Source organism: Natrix helvetica (assembly GCF_964273705.1).
Source record: "Natrix helvetica genome assembly, chromosome: 2".
Lineage (NCBI taxonomy): Eukaryota > Metazoa > Chordata > Lepidosauria > Squamata > Natricidae > Natrix > Natrix helvetica.
Window position 1 is genome coordinate 269684260 of NC_138552.1, and position 18376 is coordinate 269702635.

The 18376-nt window shown below is 42.1% G+C and overlaps 1 protein-coding gene and 1 long non-coding RNA gene across 3 annotated transcripts in view; one reads left to right on the forward strand and one right to left on the reverse strand.

Annotated features, from left to right (window-relative positions):
- The window catches only part of LOC309385740 (pro-opiomelanocortin A-like), a 31520-nt gene extending 22874 nt beyond the window's left edge, over window positions 1-8646 (reverse strand). The window contains exon 1 of the mRNA XM_081940444.1: window positions 8465-8646. The gene's annotated coding sequence lies outside the window, so the exon portion shown is untranslated. The remainder of the gene's footprint in view (window positions 1-8464) is intronic.
- LOC309388545 overlaps window positions 1-18376 on the forward strand; it is a 114943-nt gene that overhangs the window by 31652 nt on the left and 64915 nt on the right. The window contains exon 1 of one of the 2 annotated variants that reach the window (XR_014174798.1): window positions 18285-18365. The exons of the other annotated variant lie outside the window; for it this stretch is intronic. This is a non-coding gene — a long non-coding RNA (uncharacterized lncRNA). Of the gene's footprint in view, window positions 1-18284; window positions 18366-18376 lie in introns of those variants that run through there. 2 annotated transcript variants of the gene reach the window in all.

An 18376-nucleotide genomic window follows, 5' to 3' on the forward strand; every position in this document is an offset into this window, starting at 1 on the left:
GCGCTGTAAGAATCAGATGTCGTGGAGGCCCCTCCGCCTCTGTTCCGGCCTGTGCCCGACCCGAAGTCTCCCTCAGATCGGGCTTTCCCCGTTTCCCGAGACGGAGGTCCGTCGTTGGGGGGGGCGTAGACCGTGCAGCCCCTCTACCTCCCTTCTTGGGGCAACCTGTAGCCAGATGTCCCGGATCCCCACAGTAAAAACACAACCCCCCTGCACGCCGTCTCTCCATTTCCGTGCGTGACAAGCGGGGTCTGGCTGCACCCAACTCCATGGGCTCCTCTCGTGGGACAGGAGTCTCTCGTGGAACTGGCACTCTCAGCACCTCCCGGGACGCTCGGCGAGGCCTCCGCCTCTGCAGCCGGCCGTCAATCCGGAGGCATAGATGAACCAACGCGTCAAACGTTGGAGGCCTGTCCACTCCCACCAGCTCATCCTGCAGGTCCTCTGACAGGCCATCCTGAAAAGCATCCATAAGGGCTGGCTCATTCCACTCAGAGTCCTGACTGAGCAGCCGGAACTCGGTAACGTAGTCCAGTAAAGAACCACGCCCTTGGTGCAACTCTTTCAGGAGTCTGGTGGCTGTTTCTCCTTTGATGGGGTCCTCGAACGTCAGCCGAAGATGAGTGCAAAAACCCTGGAAGTCATCCAGCAGGGGGCTCGGCTGAGTCAGCAAAGGCGTAGCCCACCGTGCTGCTGTGCCTGAGAGCAAGCTTATCACAAAGCCCACCTTCGTCTGGTCGGTGGGAAAGTCCTCCGCTCTCAAGGCAATGAACAACCGGCATTGGCCCAGGAACGCCAGGAAAAGTTTCGGACTGCCATCAAACTTATCCGGCATGGCCACTGGGCATTTCCTTCGTTGCTGCTGGGGGGGTGGGGGGTTGGCAGGAGCTGTGCAACTTGCGCTGTTAGCAAGGCAAGTTGCTGTGCGAAGAGAGCATTCTCCGCCTGAAGTTGCTCCATCATAGCTGAATGGAGATACGTTTGGGGTAGCAATCAATCTGTTCTGACCCCCCTTCCTCCGTTGCCCACACAGCACACACACTCCGGAACAGTACAAGGGAACAAGGTTTATTACACCAACAGACAAGAGGTTTTGTGGCAGCAAGCCACCAAGACAGAACTCACAAAGACAGAACACACAAAAGCAGCAATCCAGCTTGCCAGGATCCCAGACTAGAGTTGCTGTCAAAAGTCCTTTGTTGATTGCTACGCAGAGCCTCTCCAGAGTCAACCCTTTTATAACCTAAAAAGGGCGTCTCCCAAACAGCACCTGAGAGCTCTTTACTGCCTATAATTACACCCACGCTCCATGCGTTTGTGGGCGCGCCGGAAACGGGTATCTAGAAACGCCCTACTAAGTCCTGAGTCACTATCCTCTCTGCTGCTCCAAGGCAGGGCATCGGGAGTCCTCCTCCTCTCGCTCTCACCGCTGCTCCATGCCTCTGGCGCCACCTGGTGGCCGACCAGACTCTCGGATTCCTGCTCAGCCTCCGAATCCTGTCCAGGATCGCACATCTCCTCTGGAGCTGACTCGTATGGAGTATCACTCTCGGAGTCTGGTGACAGCGGCACCGGCTGGGCCACAACAGCTAACTATTGTCCTGTCTCCAACCTTTGCTTCTTGGCGAAGGTTGTAGAGAGTGTGGTGGCACAACAGTTCCCACGCCACTTGGAGGAAATTGATTATCTGGACCCGCACCAGTCCGGTTTCCGGCCCAGCCACAGCACGGAGACGGCTTTGGTCGCGTTGGTGGATGATCTCTGGAGGGCCAGAGATGGAGGATGCTCCTCCATCTTGGTCCTATTAGACCTCTCGGCCGCTTTTGATACCATCGACCATGGTATCTTATTGATTCGTCTAGAGGGGCTGGGGATGAGGGGCACTGTTCTGCAGTGGTTCTCCTCCTACCTCTCTGGCCAAGCGCAATGTGTGCTGACAGGGGGGCAGAGGTCGACCCTGAGGCCACTCACTTGTGGGGTGCCGCAGGGGTCGGTCCTCTCGCCTCTCCTGTTCAACACATATATGAAGCCGCTGGGCGAGATCATTCGTGGTTTCGGGGTCGAGTACCACCTGTACGCTGACGACACTCAGCTGTACATTTCTACCCCGAACCACCCCAACGATGCCGTCGAAGTGATGTCCCAGTGCCTGGAGGCCGTACGGATCTGGATGGGAAGTAACAGACTCAAGCTCAACCCATCCAAGACGGAGTGGCTGTGGCTACCGGCACCCCGGTTCAACCAGTTGGTTCCATCACTGGCCATTGGGGGCAAACAGCTGGCCCCCGTGGATCGGGCACGCAATTTGGGCGTCCTCCTGGATGCCCGGCTGTCAATGGACAACCATGTGACAGCCATGGCAAGGGGGGCGTTTCACCAGGTTCGCCTGGTGCGCCAATTGCGTCCCCTATTGGACCGGAACGCCCTCCACACAGTCACCCATGCGCTTGTGACGTCCTGACTGGACTACTGTAACGCTCTCTACATGGGGCTCCCCTTGAGATGCACCCGAAGGCGGCAGTTGGTTCAGAATGCGGCCGCGCGGGCAGTTTCGGGAGTTGCTAGGTACTCCCACGTAACACCTCTCCTGCGCAGGCTGCACTGGCTACCTGTGGCTTTTCGGGTGTATTTCAAGGTGTTGACTATCATCTTTAAAGCGCTCCATGGCTCAGGACCTAGGTATTTGCGGGATCGCATCCTGCCCCATACATCCCTTCGGCCGATTCGCTCTCACAGGGAGGGACTCCTCCGGGTGCCGTCCACTAGGCAGTGCCAGCGGGCGACGCCCAGGAGCAGGGCCTTCTCTGTGATGGGCCCGACCCTCTGGAACGACCTCCCCCCCGATATCAGAATAACCACCGATCTCTGCTCCTTCCGTAAAAAGCTTAAAACCCACCTGTTCAATTTAGCTGGCCTGGCCTAATCGCAGTTTAGTCCCTCAAGTCTGTATTTTAAATTTTTAGGGGTGGGTTTTTAGGTTGTTTTTAATTTTTATCACTTTGTACAGCCTATTGTTTAATTCGATTTTATGGGAATTTAAGGGTATTTATTTTGTATACGGTTTTTTATTGAGATGTCTGTACACCGCCCCGAGTCCCTTCAGGGAGAGGGGGCGGTCTATAAATCTAATAAAACTTACACTTAAACTTATGGATTACAAATATTAATGGATAGAACATAAAAGATACTTATTTTGCAAAGGTGAGATGAAAACTTTGGGTTTAGCTTGACATCATCATCATTATTATTATCATTATTATCATCATCATCATCCCTATTTCTTTCTCTTTTTTTCCTTTTTATCTCTCTTTTTTGTTCTCAAACATTGGACTATCAAAGATTGGGGATGCAGCATGCCCTATGGATTACAAATAATAATAGATAGAATATAAAAGACATTTTCAAGAGCTTGTTTGTCCAGTAGGTGGTGTAGCAGTTCTGTCCAGACAGTCTTACGCGGTAAGAAGGAGTGGTAAAAATTGAGCAAGCCCAGGAATGCCTGAAGCTCCTTCTTGGATTTTGGTGTGAGTGCTTGCTGAATTGTCTTTAGCTTTGCTTCAGATGGTGGATTCTGGCAATGTCAATATGGAAACCCAGGAATTCTGTGGACTTCACGCAGATCTGGCACTTTTCCCTCACGTTTTAGGCCTGCCTCGTGGAAACATTGGCGTACTGTGTGGAGATGTTCCACAAGGACTGCTGGTGATTCCTCTGCAATTAGGACATCATCAAAGTATGAGCAAACAGGGGAAATGTTCTTTGGTGTTCATTCCATAATACTCTGAAACAACCCTAGTGCTACACTTACCCCAAACTGCAAGTGGCACACTTGGAATGCACCTCTTTATGTGACTATTGTTTGTGCTTCACAGTAGCATCGTCTAAGGGTAGCTGCTGGTAGGCCTGGGTGAAGTTTAGCTTTGTGAAGATTCATCCTCTCTGGAGTGAGGGGAGGAGGTGGTTTACGACTGGTATAGGGTAGGCATGCTGCTGTAGTGCCTTGTTTATGGTGCACTTGTACTCTGTACAAACGTGAACGTCCCCATTAGGCTTAACTGGGGTCATTATGGGAGACTCCCAATGGCTACAGTCCACAGGTTGGAGCACTCCCTGCTGTACCAGCTTGTCTAGTTCTACATCAGTTTTAGGCTTCAATGCAAAGGGAACCCTGTGTGGTTTTAATCGGATTAGAGTTACTGCTGGATCGAGGTTGAGAGAAATGGGTGCCCCTTTGTATTGTTCCAGCTCAGTGCTGAATACGACAGTGTGTTGTTATTGTTGTTGTTTTAATTAATTTTTATTGAATGTTTTAATCTTTAAAAACAGTAAAAAAGACACAACAAGGAAAAAAACACAATTAAACAAAACAAAACATGGAACATACATAACAATATAGAGTAATTTTACAGCTTTCAATATCAGCTTTCCTGCTTAGCTTTTATAATTCTCCTTCTGCATTGCCTTCCTATTACTATAACCTTGTCCTATGATGTAACAAGCATAATATTAACACTTATAGTAATATTCATTATTTGTATCTCCATCTATTTGTATTCTCTATTTCCTGTTTTGGCTTCTGATTTCTAGCCACTTATACATTTTATTCCATATTTTATAGAAGTCCGATTCTTCTCTTTCTTTTAGTTCTATTGTCATTTTCTCCATTTCTGCACATTCAAGTATTTTCCTGATTGTAGTTTCATCTGAAGTTGTATTAATTTTTTTTCCAATTTTGTGCGAAGGCAATCCTGGCTGCAGAGAGTATGTGCATGATTATGTATTGAGATTGTTTGTCCATTTTTTGATCCAGTAGTCCTAATAAGAATGCTTCTGGTTTATGTTCTATTTTTCGCTCAGTAATTTCTTCTAACCACTTTCGAATTTTGCACAAGTACTTCCTTGTGATGGGGCACGTCCACCACATGTGATAAAATGTTCCAGGCTTGTGATTGCATCTCCAACAATTAGGGGATAGATTTGGGTACATTTTGGCCAATCTTGCTGGAGGCAAATGCCATCTATAAAACATTTTATAGAGATTTTCTTTGTAAGATGCTGCCTTCATAAATTTATAATTTCTTTCCCACATTTTATCCCATTTTTCTAACTCTATATTGTGGCCAAAATTTCTTCCACAGCTAATCATTGTCTCCTTTACTGTCTCTTCCTCCATTTTATATTTCAAAAGAAAATTATATAATCTAGTGATCATTTTTCCTCCCATTCCTAGTAATATTTTATCTAAGTCCATTTGTGTCTCATATATTCCGTATTGTTCCCAATCTTTTTTAAATCTTGTTTTAATTTGTAGGTAGGGCCACCATTCCATATTTATTTCCTGTGCTTTCAGATCTTGTACTGATTTTAGTTCTCCTTTTTCATCTAAGAAGTCTGCATATCTTACCATTTTACTAAGGTCTCTAGTATATGGATATGTCATTGCCTCCATGGTTGATAACCAGCTTGGGATTTTCAGGTAGTGGGTTTTTTATTTTTTCCCAGACCCTAAACAAAGCATCCCTTAATATATGTCTCTGAAAGTAGGAATGGGATTTAGTCTTAGAACACAGGAATATAAAGTGCAGGCCTTTGCAGACGATCTTGCATTTATCATAGAGAAATCCCTAGAAACTGGACTAAAATTATTACAGGATATAAACCAATTCAGTAAAGTGGCAGGGCTTAAAATAAATAAAGAAAAAAACTAAAATATTAACTAAGAATTTAACCAAAAGATAAAACGAAGAACTGGCGGAGAAACTGGGAATTTCGAGGGCCAAGAAAATTAAATATTTGGGAATATGGCTATTGGCAAAATGTATTACAATAAAAGAAGATAATTGCAACAAACTGCTGCGACAGATACAAAAAGATTTGGACAATTGGACTAAACTACAGATATCACTAATTGGCAGAATCTCAACAATCAAAATGTATATACTACCCAAATTACTCTATCTTTTTCAAACAATACCGATTAAATTAGAGAAAAAAATTTTTGAACAACTAAATAAAATGGTATCCAAATTTATTTGATCAGGGAAAAAACCACCTAACAAATACAAACTTCTACAAGATAGTAGAAACAGAGGCAGTTTTGGACTCCCAGATTGGGAGCTATATTACCAGGCAACAGCCCTAACATGGTTAAAAGACTGGATTCAATTAAAAAATAAAAGAATCCTTATGCTAGAAGGACACGATCTCCAACTAGGCTGGCACGGCTTCTTCTAGGAGTGTATTGTTGACATACCGCTTCTAGATTGGCTAGTTGGGTTTGATGGATGCCCGTTACTCTGATGCCCAGGGCCTCAAACCAGTCCAGTCCTATGAGGCTGGTGTATGACCCCTCTATGAACACTATGTTGAGGGGACCCTCAAACTCTCTGAATTGTATACTAATGGTAGCTTCTCCTGTTATGGAAACACTGCGATTCTGGAAGTCCGTTAGCACTAAGCTCGATGATTTGATTGGGGCCAGCCATTGGCTATATTTGGTTTGTTGGCTATAGGGCTGGTGTGTATTTTTGGTGGCTGGAGAGTCTTCATTGCCCCTCCAGAAGCCTCATCTGCCATGGCTTCCTTCAATGTGTCTTGGAAAGTCAGTTTCTCCATGGCGAATAGGCGCCGCTGCAATTCACTATTACACAGGCCACAAACGAGCCTGTCTCTGAGATGGTATTCCTGATCAGGGAGCTCGCATTGGTACGAAGCTTGGTGAAGGGCTGCCACAAACCCTGCTGCACATTCCCCGGATATCTGTTCACGTTGCTCAAATGCATGGCACCAGCTCAAAATGTTCCCTTATTTTTTTTCTTGCGGTCTGTGTAGGCCACTGTCTCTATGCTTCCTAAATGTGGATTGTCCACAGACACATAACAGGCTTGCCATCTTCAGGCTGTCATCCATGACCTGGTTAACCCAGAGATAGTTGTCTACTCGGGAGATGTATGAACTCCACTGTTCTGGGTGACTAATATCAAACTCATTGAGCCTTCCCAGTTTAGTCTTTTTGAGAAGGGCCCTGTGGTGCTGGTTAATGCCTGTACAGCTGCAGTTGAAGCTGGGCCGCACTTCGGAGTCCTGAGGGCGGATCCCTAAGGTACGTCTGTGCCTCCAGTGTTTCTGACCAGCAGGCAGGGCAGGGTGCATGTAGAAAGTATGAGTGAAGCGAACCAGAAGTAATGCCGACATCAACCCACCCCTGATCCCACCTTTGTCGCCACTATTGTGTAGTGGGCTTCAGTAGGGAAGAAGCAGACCAGCAAAGATATAACAGCATTTATTGGTTCCAAACTGGAACTAAGGAACAGCAGGCAAATGCCTGTAATTTATGCTCTGGGCCCACAGGGCCTTAACCAATCATAATACTTGAAAAAGCCCGCCCAAATATGAATGTTCTAAACTTCCCTCCAAAACAATTGGAGTTAACAGTTAGACTTATCTAAAAGTTTAGTTTCACTTTAGCAGAACTTAACACAACTTTATATATTTAATACTTAACAGTTCCCACATTCAGGCTCTTACATGCAAGGATCTTACACATCTCCTCCATGTAATAACAAAATTGGATTTTTTTAATCTCCAAAATAATGGAACTGCTTTTGATTTGCATAGCAGCTCCATGGAAGAATTGCTCATCATCAATGTCAAAAGTGTGCATTCTCTTTCTTCAGTGAATTAGATCCCCTTTAAGACACCCTACATTCTCATATTTTCTTCCACATGTGTTTTTGGGAATAACCATTTCCTCAAAGTAAAATTAAACTGTAATTTCTCCTAGTTGCAAAAAGCAATATTTTTAAAACCTATATAAAAAGCTAATAGACTAAAAATAGTTTTAGTCTAATAAAAACTAATTGTATTTTAGAAGAACTGTCATCCCCAGAGCTTATACAGTCTTGAATATGGACTTGAAGCTAGGAGAAAGGATGTAAAGGACGTAAAGAAAAACTGATAAAAAGACACAAATTGATTTTATTTTTGAAGAGTTATGTAACTACAAAGTCCTCTTTTTCAGAAGATTTTAGTTCCTGCTTTTTAATTTTAATTATTCAATCCACTTGGGATACTGCATTCACAACTGTCTATGCAGGCAGAACTCCTGAAGAATTAAGCAGAGATCAGAAGTTATCTACAAAAAATGCAAGCAAAACTATGCATGTGAAATAAACTCTTACCACTTACCACTCTTCACTTGGCTGGGAAAGAAGCAAATAAAAGCAGATCAGATCCCTTGTAAATGCTATCTGTAATATGATAGGAACTTAGAAGCAGATCTGAGTTTTTCCCTTCTTGATGTTTGTCAGCTGGGATCTGCACAGCAGAACTTTAAAGACAATGCTTCTTCACCTACACTTGAAAAAAAGATGAATAAAGCAAGCCTTGCCATCCTTTCAGATAGAAACTTACGGGATCCGTACCTGAAGAATTAAAGTGCAGCCAAGGGAAGAGCATTACTTACCTGTTGCTGCCACGAGAGTTCTCCCTCTTCTCTCCCTCTCTTCCTCTCTCAGTCTCTCTCCTTTTCTTCCTCTTAACAACTGCAAGGTTTCAGCTGCAACCCCAGCCCCTTTTTATACCACACAAGCTAGTCCTTAGTGCTAGAGTAACCTTCCGGACAGACCTTTTGAAGCAACAATAAAAGGGGAGGTGACCAGGAAAGCTCCAGGTGTACAAGAATGGGAGAGATTAGCAGGCATCCACCAAGACGACTTAACATACGTAGGGAAAGGCTCACGAAAGGCAGCTGGAGTGGAGGGAGGATTAGCACCCCCATTTTAGCCCCTTACATTGATTGTGCGGATCAGGAGTAGACAAGTGATTATTATGATTTTTTAATTTATTTATTTATTTATTCAATTTATAGGCCGCACCCTCTCCACAAAGGGACTCAGGGCGGCGTTATTATTATTAACCAGATACCCTTTAGTAATAATGGCACATTGGTTCATGGAAGTTTAGCACACTTTTGCATGCATATTGCACACATCTGTTCAATACTATCTCTCCTTTTTTCCCTCCCTTTCCAAATTGCATTTTGTAAAGTTCCTTTGTTCAGCTTGGCAAGAAAAAAGAGCCTCAACTGGTGGTCCATATGGTAACGTTTGTGTACCACTCTGGTCAGATAGATTTCAGATGACATGACAGTTAGGATGCCATGCCTCTCCAGCTCCAGTCATCTTAAGCAATCCCCTCTAAAATTCCCTAGTTTTTAAGTGATGCCTCCATCCCCCAAATTATACCTGCAATCAGCTCTAAAGAGCTTTATGGAATCCCCTTCCTTTTCATCTAAGGGTTTCCAACTTTTATTTTAGATTTCCTCAATAATCTAAAAACACATTTCAGCAAATGTTATAGTTGAGCCAAATTAGAGGGGTCTTTGTTTAGGAAACACCTAAAGAATTTTTAAGGAATATGAAGGAATATGAAAGACGTCTTTTTGCACATGAGCTAAATGGTCACTCAGGACAAAACAAATCCAAAAAAATCTTGCTTAAACTGAGATTTGAGGAAGGACAAAGGACAACCCTCCATGTTTACAAATATTTGTGAAAATTTTTAGCATATCTAAATAGAATAGTATTAATTATTTATAGTAATTTAATTTTAAAAACCCATGAAAAAGAAAACATCTACCTAATGCCTTGGGTTGACAAAAATAAATACTGTGATGATGATGATGATGATGATGATGATGATGATGATGATGATGATGATGATGGTGGTGGTGGTGGTGGTGGTGGTGGTAGTGGTGGTGGTGATAAGACCAAATTGGCCTACAAGAAAGATCAAATGAAAAACAGGGGGGGGGAACACGGCAGGGCAAAGTGTTGTGTGGTCAATACATAAATTTGAGGCAAAGCAAATAACAACATACCCTGGCAATGGCTAAGAGCAGGAAATTTGAAGAAAAGGAACAAGGGGCTAATTCTGGCTACACAAGGTAAATCCTGAAGAAAAAATGCATACAAAGTCAGAATTGGGGAGACAACAGATGCCAAACTCTGCCTCTGCAAAGAAGCTGAAGAAACACTGGGTCACCTAGATATCTGCAGCAAAAGATCACACAAACTGACCCCAAACAAGAATATGTCAAAGTAGCAACAATGGTACATTGGAAAATCTGTAAGAAATACCATTTGCCTGCAGGCAAGGACTGGTGGGACCATAAAATAGGCAAAGTAATGGAAAATGAAAAAGCTAACATGCTCTGGGATCTTTGAATTCCAGCAGGCAAGCACCTTTCACATAACACCCCAGATTTAACAACTGTCAATAAGAAAGAGGAAAAAACCTGGATTAGTGGACATTGCAGTATCAGGAGACAGCAGAAGAGAAGAGAAAGAAATGGAGAAAAATCACAAAAAAAACAAATACCTGCAAATAGAAGTAGAATGACTGCAGTAAACAAAAGCAAAAGTATTACCAATAGTGATTGGTAGCTTGGGTTCAATCCCAAAACAGTTGGAGCATCTCTTGACCACCACTGGCATCTGGCTATCTGTGCAACCAACCACCATAATGTTAAGCTTGCAATGTGGTTCTGATACTAGTGGAGTTAAGTGTGTAATCATGCTTGCCACACAACCCAAAAATGTGGCTCCCCATTGTGAATTATATCTTTTCCATTTTATCCCAAGTAGCAAAACACTAGCAAAAGCTAGGAGTATTTTTTGTTTTTGTTTTAGCAATAGAATGATGTACTTAACTGTCCTTTATTTAAAGTAGACTTAATTTTAATTTTAAATTGCTGGCCAGCATTGCTAAACAGTGACACATCGTCAAACATGGGCAGTGGGGAGGAGTGTATCCCTCTATCATTCTTTTATTGTTTTATGTATCTTCCAGAATAGGGATATTGTGTTCCCTACAAAGATGCATTTAGTAAGAAAACAGGAGATGCCGGTTGCTTTGAGTAAATAGAAATGGGAAAGTGCAGAGATTCCAGAATGAGAGGATCCTCATAGAAGAAAAGAAGATTTAAGCGCTTCCATTTTATAGAGGGGTGAATTAAAAAGGATATTGAAGGAACATCCTTCAACACAAAAAAGGATTGCTATGTCTATACGACTATTAGATTTAGGTTAGAATAAGGACAGAAAGTTTGAAGTGCTGCATTTTGGAAATCTAAAGTAAACTGAGAGAGAAAAAATAGGAGGTAGATCATTCATTAACAGAAGATGACAAGGATTTGTTTACTATGGCCCCATAGAGGAAACTCTGTCAAATAGGCTTCATTGTTGGAAGATGGGGAGAATACATTTGGTTGAAATTTAGTGAAACGTAAGAATATTTCATCAATGGAACTGTTGGAAGAAATGTCCTTCTGGGTTCGGCTCCAAGTGGGGAAAAAGACACTGGAGACATGGAGGCTGCTTGGAAAGATTGTTTTAATGGTGGACAGGACCACATGGCTTGAGTCCTGAACAGAAAAGGTGATCACATGCTTCAATGTTGGGGAGAAGAAGAGAAGGGCCAATGGAGGGGCTTGCTAGGCTTTTTATAACCTATTCAGTCCCACCTCTCTGTTTCCTGTTCCTGTGTAAGAAATGTATTCTGATTGGTTGTCAGACTCACATGGGCCCATACAGGGGCAACTCTCTAGGCTGAGTCCAGGTTTGGTTGAATTCTCAGAGTTCTCAGATGCCATGTGGTCAGTTGAGTAAAGGCTTATATTATCATGCCTTCATTCCCATCCCCCTGGAGCTGAAGGGGAGAACTCTTTTATTATGTAAAGGGACTGGCTCAGGCTTTAATGGCTCATGGACAAAAGGTGGGGGCAGGAAGCTGCAGGGAGAGTTACCTTGTCCTTTTGAAACATGTTTCTTTTCACATCCAGAGGAATATTCTGCCTTTTCAATATTTCCTAGGATATTTCATTTTTCTGGGAGAGGGCTGGGTGATAACTTTCCACAGAACTATTTTGTTTGTTTATTTGTTTGTTTTGCCGAACATATACAAGATAACAGGTATAAGTATAAACATAAACATGAAGAAAGGAAATGAATACAGATAAACGGAAACAACAAGATTAAAAGGGGGTTGTTCTTTAATCACACTCACAACCTGACTTTTCAAACTGCCCCCAGCCTGCCCGCAGACACCCGGCAGTAAAATACAAGAGGAGGCCAATTTTGTACATGTGATTTCACTTGTAAAGTTGCTTATTAGTCATCTTTCACCTTAAAATACATGAGACATAAAAATGATTACATATGACTAAGACTCTTGTAGGCTATTATCACTGCTACCTTGCACCCCCCCCCAAAAAAAAATATTCCCATAACCTTGGAGATAACTTGAAATTTTAGAATGAAATGATAATTTAGTTTAACTGACACTGATTTTCAGAGAGAGATGGGGCTGACTGCTTGAGATTATTCCCTACAGACGCTATCTGTAGGGAATTCATGCTAGTGGAAGATTCAATGCCAGCATTAGGGGCTTCCAATTTTAGCAGCCTGAACTATCTTGGGAAACATTATGCTTTGATGGAAGGCTATTTGGGTACTCAAAACGGGCCCAATCAAAGGCCAAGCTATTGTCTTGACTTTCACCTTTGCACATCTCAACAGAAAGTAGTTTAGGTGTCTAACTGGTAGTAACAAATCAGTTTCACAAGGATGACATTCAGAGCAATAAAGAATTTGGATAGGGAATGCAGAGATAGAGAACCACGTTTTAAGCACTATGACAGTCTCTGTGCAAATTGGGTTCCTGCCCTCCTGCTTTTCTCTTTATTTAGCTTTTCTATTTCTGCCAAAGTTGAATAAACTGTTGAACCAAGAATATTGCATTAGAATTTAAATTTCTGTGTTATGTGCCTTTAGTTGGCAGTTCTATATTTTTCTTACAAATTAGCAAATTGCATTTTAAATCTGTCTTCAATACATCTCAGAGTGCACTTGGAATGTTGTATCCAGTTTTTGTTGTTACAATACAAAAAGATATTGTGGCTCTAGACAGAGTGCAGAGAAGAGCAACAAAGATGAACATAAAACATATGAGGAACAGTTGCAGGCAGTGGCGTAGCGTGGGGGGTGCAGGGGGGCCGGCCGCACCAGGCGCAACATCTGGGGGGCGCGGAGGAAAGGAGAGAGGGGAAGCGAGAGGAAGAATGAAAGGAGGGGAGAGCAAGGCAGGGAGGGGAGGAGGGGGAGAGAGAGGAGGTTGGGGTTGGGGAAGGGAGAGAGAAAGAGTGAAACTGGATTCAGGGAATGTGGCCCCTCCAGAATCCCCTCCCCGCCTTTTCTCTCCCGGCAATAGTCGGGCACTTGCAGCTGGCGAAGAGAAGCGGCTGGTGGAGCCGAGAAGGGCTGTTACTGCTTTCGCGTTCTCACGCTCTCCCAGTTGAAGAGTCTCAGGCGCGCTGTCGGGCTAGACTCTGTCAGGAGTTGCTCGCTGAGAGTCTCTCTCTCCCCCCCCCCCCGGTTTTCCCGGCCGCGCTCTCCCTTTTTCTTTCCTTCTCTTTCTGTCTATCTCTCCTTCCAGCACACACTTACGCGCAAAAAAACTCGGGCTCCCGCGACTCGGGTTGTAAACGAAGGGGGCTCGCCCTAGCTTTCTCTTGCGGACACACTTTCCGTGCCCAAACACTCCAGCGGGGAAGGGAGGGCAGTGAGGTATGTATTTATTTATGTATTTAACGTGTGTGTGTGTGTTTGTGTGTGTGTGTGTGTGAGAGAGAGAGAGAGAGAGAGAGAGAGAGAGAGAGAGAGAGAGTACAATATACGTGTGCAGGCCTTCCAGCTGCTGAACCAATCGAGGCGAAGAATTTGAGGCGCGGGTTGGAAGGTTAAGCCAAAAAAGACAGCGAAAGGGTGCCTGATGGGTACAATTGAATCCTGCCCCTGGTTGTGCTAAGATGGGACCATCCAGGAATAAATAAAAACAGCCGATTTCGAACCATTCTCCACTTCTGACTGCCCCACCTTAAGGAACAGAAGACGGCAGAAATGTGTTGGGCCAAAATAGTTGATCATGTACTTTCTGTGATGGAGTAGCATGGTAGGAAGGAGGCACCAGATTTTCAATGTTGTTCCATTTCCTTTTCTCCATATGAATAGGAGCTAGGCTAGATGAGCCTTGTCCTTTCCTCAGTATTGTGTAAAAAGCAGGGAAACAAACAGAAGAATAGAGTTATTCTTCAAAGCTGTTTCCTCTTATTTCCTACACACTTCCTCTGGAGCCTGACTTTCCAGCAAGCATCTTACAAAGAGAGGTGTGTCAACAGGTAGAAAATTTGCACATGCCCATATGACTGAAGCCTGCTCCTCCTTTGGTATTCCATTCTGAGAGGAATAAAGGGCAGTGGAATAGGAATTGCTTCTTTTGATCTTCCCTGCACACCAAAATACCAGCATTTTCAATTGATGATTATAAAGAACAATTACTACATTTCAGATTGTTTATATGCATTTTCACTTTGGTATCTAGTTAGTTCCTTGCTTTCTGGTTGGGCAATACTCAATATGAGCTGGTTAAATCACACTTAGTGCTACAATAGCATTTTACCAAAGCTCAAAAAACCGAACAACTACTAACAGCAAAAAAAAAAAAAAAAAGAGTAGGTCACTGCTGCTATCTAGTGGTTATATGGTTTTTTGAAGCCCAGATATATTATCACTGATTCATCCAGTATTGGATGCTTATTGAAAACCTCTCAGATGGCTGATCATGCTAAAAGATGTCTTATGGATTTCAGGTTAGAAAAAGTCAGTGTATTACTTTTTGTTATTCATTCAATGAGATCCCTACCATGTTTCTTGCTCATAATTTTTCCTCTCTTTCCTCTTCCTCTAGGACTTTACAATAAAAAGTACACTTGCTCAATTCAATCCCTGATGGCAGAATCTCCAAAGCTAGTGTGTTTTGTATAAAATGATACCCCTAACTTTCTTATATAACTTTACTCATTCTTTTACCATTTAGAAAAATTGATCAAGTTTGGACCCCTTTGCTGTTCACAGAAAGAAGATGACATGGCAGAAATGATTGTTTGTGCTGTTTGGGAGGAAAGTTTCACAGGCCCAAATAAAGCCAGGATAAAATATAAAAAGACAGTATTGTCTTGTGTACGTGTTCTCTCTGGGCAGTTTGTTTCTAATTCATTTTTTTTCTCCTTTACACTATATAAAAAGAATGCAAGTAAGTTAAAAAATACTTCTTTTTCTGGATAATTCATCACTCCCTATTCTTAAAAAATTGTCTTCCAGAAAGAAAGGATGGGTAAGCAACTGCAGACAGGCTGTTCTTTGCTATCTCAACTCTTAATTTCACAAGTGAGCTATAGCTACCCTGTAGGGATAAGCATTACAGAACATGGGTCATAGAACAGTTCAGGCAGCATGGCTGTAAATAAACATGGATTCTAATACTTACAGAAATACTTTATCTGATGTTAGTTGTTACTATTTTTGTACTATTACTACTTTTTTGTATATCAATATTGATTAATCCTGCAAAAGGAGTAATTAGAAGTAACTTAAAAGGGAAAAGTGGCTAGAAACATTAATCTGTATTTTCCAGCGGTGACACTGAAAAATATTAACTACATACAATGGTAATAAATATATCAGGTTTTGTACTTATTTGAAGCATTTTATTACCCATGCTTGAAAAAGTGAATCCCACAATGGTACATAAAAATAAATAAAGCATAATTTGTCAGATGTGCATAACCTATATCCATCTATAGGTCCCAAGGCATTAAAAACCAATTTAAGAAAGATGTCTGCTTGATAAAAAGTTACTTTGGGCCCCAAGATTAGTCTCAATATGCAAAGATGGCCATGCTATTCCTTTTTTTTCATCCTGTTACGGTCATGCAATTTTCTTTGTCTATGTCACCTTCTCAGTATTATATATTCTTTGGTTATTATTTGAAAGTAAATTCTAATTTACATATTGGCTACCAATTAAACACTTAAAAATCCTGTTCACTCATAACTATATTTAAAATATAGGATTATATTTAAATATGCCACAATTTAGATATGGACAGAGACATGTTAGTTCATTCCACAATGTTGGCTTTTAGAAGCCAGTTATCCTTCTAGCAGCGGTCAGCTTTAGATTTGCTTCGCTGGGTGTATAAGTGGAAGCTGCAAGAAAGTTTAACTAACTTTGTTGTCACATTAAGAATCTTTCTTACTATCACTGTTTCTACAGCGAGTTGTGAAAGAAGTTTCTCAAAACTTAAACTAATTAAAACATATCAGAGATCTACAATGAGCCAAGAAAGACTGAGTAATCTAGCAATACTGTCCATTGAGAGAGACTTTAATGTAGATTTCAATTCCATTGTTGAAAAATTTGTGCTAATTAAAAGCAGGCGAATTTAAATTAATCTGTATATACAGATTGATATCTTGCACTTCTATTGAAGAATTACAATTAGAGGTACAGGATTGAGGAAGTTGGCTCCATCTAGCCCAGTCTTGGATCATCTCCAGGGTATGGTTCCATTTTGATGTTTAGTTTTTGTTCTTGATATTTTTTGTCGTTTACGATGGTTGTGAGACGACATATAATAGCATGGCCCATGCTAGGTTACTACATTTGTAGATTTGTATTCATAGACCTGCTGAAAATGTGGAGAATGTGTAATGCATGTTCGCACTCAATAAAGTGTTTGAAAATAAACTTGTATTTAGATGCATTTTACTTTAATTACATCAGTATTTTCATAACAAACAATACATGTGCTTTGGGGGTAAGGGTTTCTTTAACTAATCTAGTGGAAGAGACTCGAGTGCTAAAATCCACGGGTTAGGGGGCGCAAATTACTTGCCTTGCCCCGGGTGCTGACAACCCACGCTACGCCACTGGTTGCAGGAATTGGGCATGTCTACTTTAACAAAAAGAAGAACTAGGAGTGACATGATAGTGTTCCAATATCTGAGGGGCTGCCGAACTCTTCTACAGTATTGGTCAGCTAGAAGAAGAGTGCTTACTAATTCAAAGTCTTCCGAAGTTAAGTGTAGCAAAGTTGGCAAAGTTTTTTCTCAAGGATGTGGTTGGAAGATTGTGGCTTGGAAACTTTCTTAGAAAACATATCCTAGTCATGTTGGCTGTAACTGATAATTGCAGCCAGCATCCAAAATGTTTATCTTCTCCTGCTTGTCTAATAGCCCATCCAAACTGGTTCAGCATAACAGCTCAATGGAGCAAGTAGGTACACATGCTTCTGAACAGGAATGGTTAGGAGAAGAGTACTTGTTCCCACCCATTCCTCAGCTCATATATCTCAAAACATTCATTTGGTCCCATGTGAAATTGTCTTTGGGATTAGAGCAGTCCTTCATCCCATTCTCTAGTATAAGATATGACTCACTGAGCAATTACAATATGAGGAAGACCTCCTCAAGCGGCTGATAAGAGGTAATGATTTTTGAATGAAGTAAAAGTATATGGAGTGCATTAATCTGGAAAACAATGAGAACATTGTGCATAAGATCACTGTCTTCTCAGAAAAATAAGGTCTGAAAGGCAAGATGTTGCCTTGTGAAGGAAAGAAAGTACTACAAACACACAGTACTTTGTAAGATTTTCTAAATGAGAAAATAATTGCGACATTTCTTGACAATTACATACACGGTGTAGGTATTTAAAAAAGGAATTGGGCTAAGTTGCCTTTGACCTTGGCAATGTCAAGGCTTTCCAAATTTGCTGAATCAAAGATCAGGGCCCACCGACACAAATTGGGCCACAGGACTCAACAGTCACACAGAGTCAAATGAAAAGAGGAATGAACTTGAAGGAGAATCCATAAATAAGCTGCATGGTGATTTTATTTTCCTTCCCCATTCTAAGATATAAAGTAGCATTCTGATTTTCTTGTCTACCTTGCTGCTTTAAAGAATATGCTTAATGTTTACATTAATTCAAAGCCGAAGAGCTAGCGCTGTCCAAAGACGTCTCAGTGGTCATGTGGCCAGCATGACTAAACACCAAAGATGCACGGAATCGTGTTACCTTCCCATCAAAGGTGGTCCCTATTTTTCTACTTGCATTTTTACATGCTTTTGAACTGCTAGGTTGGCAGAAGCTGGGACAAGTATTAGGCACTCACTCTGTTATGCAGCACTAGGGATTCGAACCGCCAAACTGCCGACCTTTCTGATCAACAAGCTCAGCGTCTTAGCCACTGAGCCACCACATAATTTCTAACAATTTGCAATTTCATTCTGTTCTAAGGAACAACAAAAAAAATGGGTTTCATGAGTTTATTATTATTATTATTTCCATTGACAGATGGCAAGAAGGTATCGCCCTGTTTTATCCTGATTCATTCAGCAGAAGTGGAAAGAGTCAGGACCTTAACCTCCAGAATGGCTCAAGGACTGATTGCTCCTTTTAAAGTGAGTTTAGG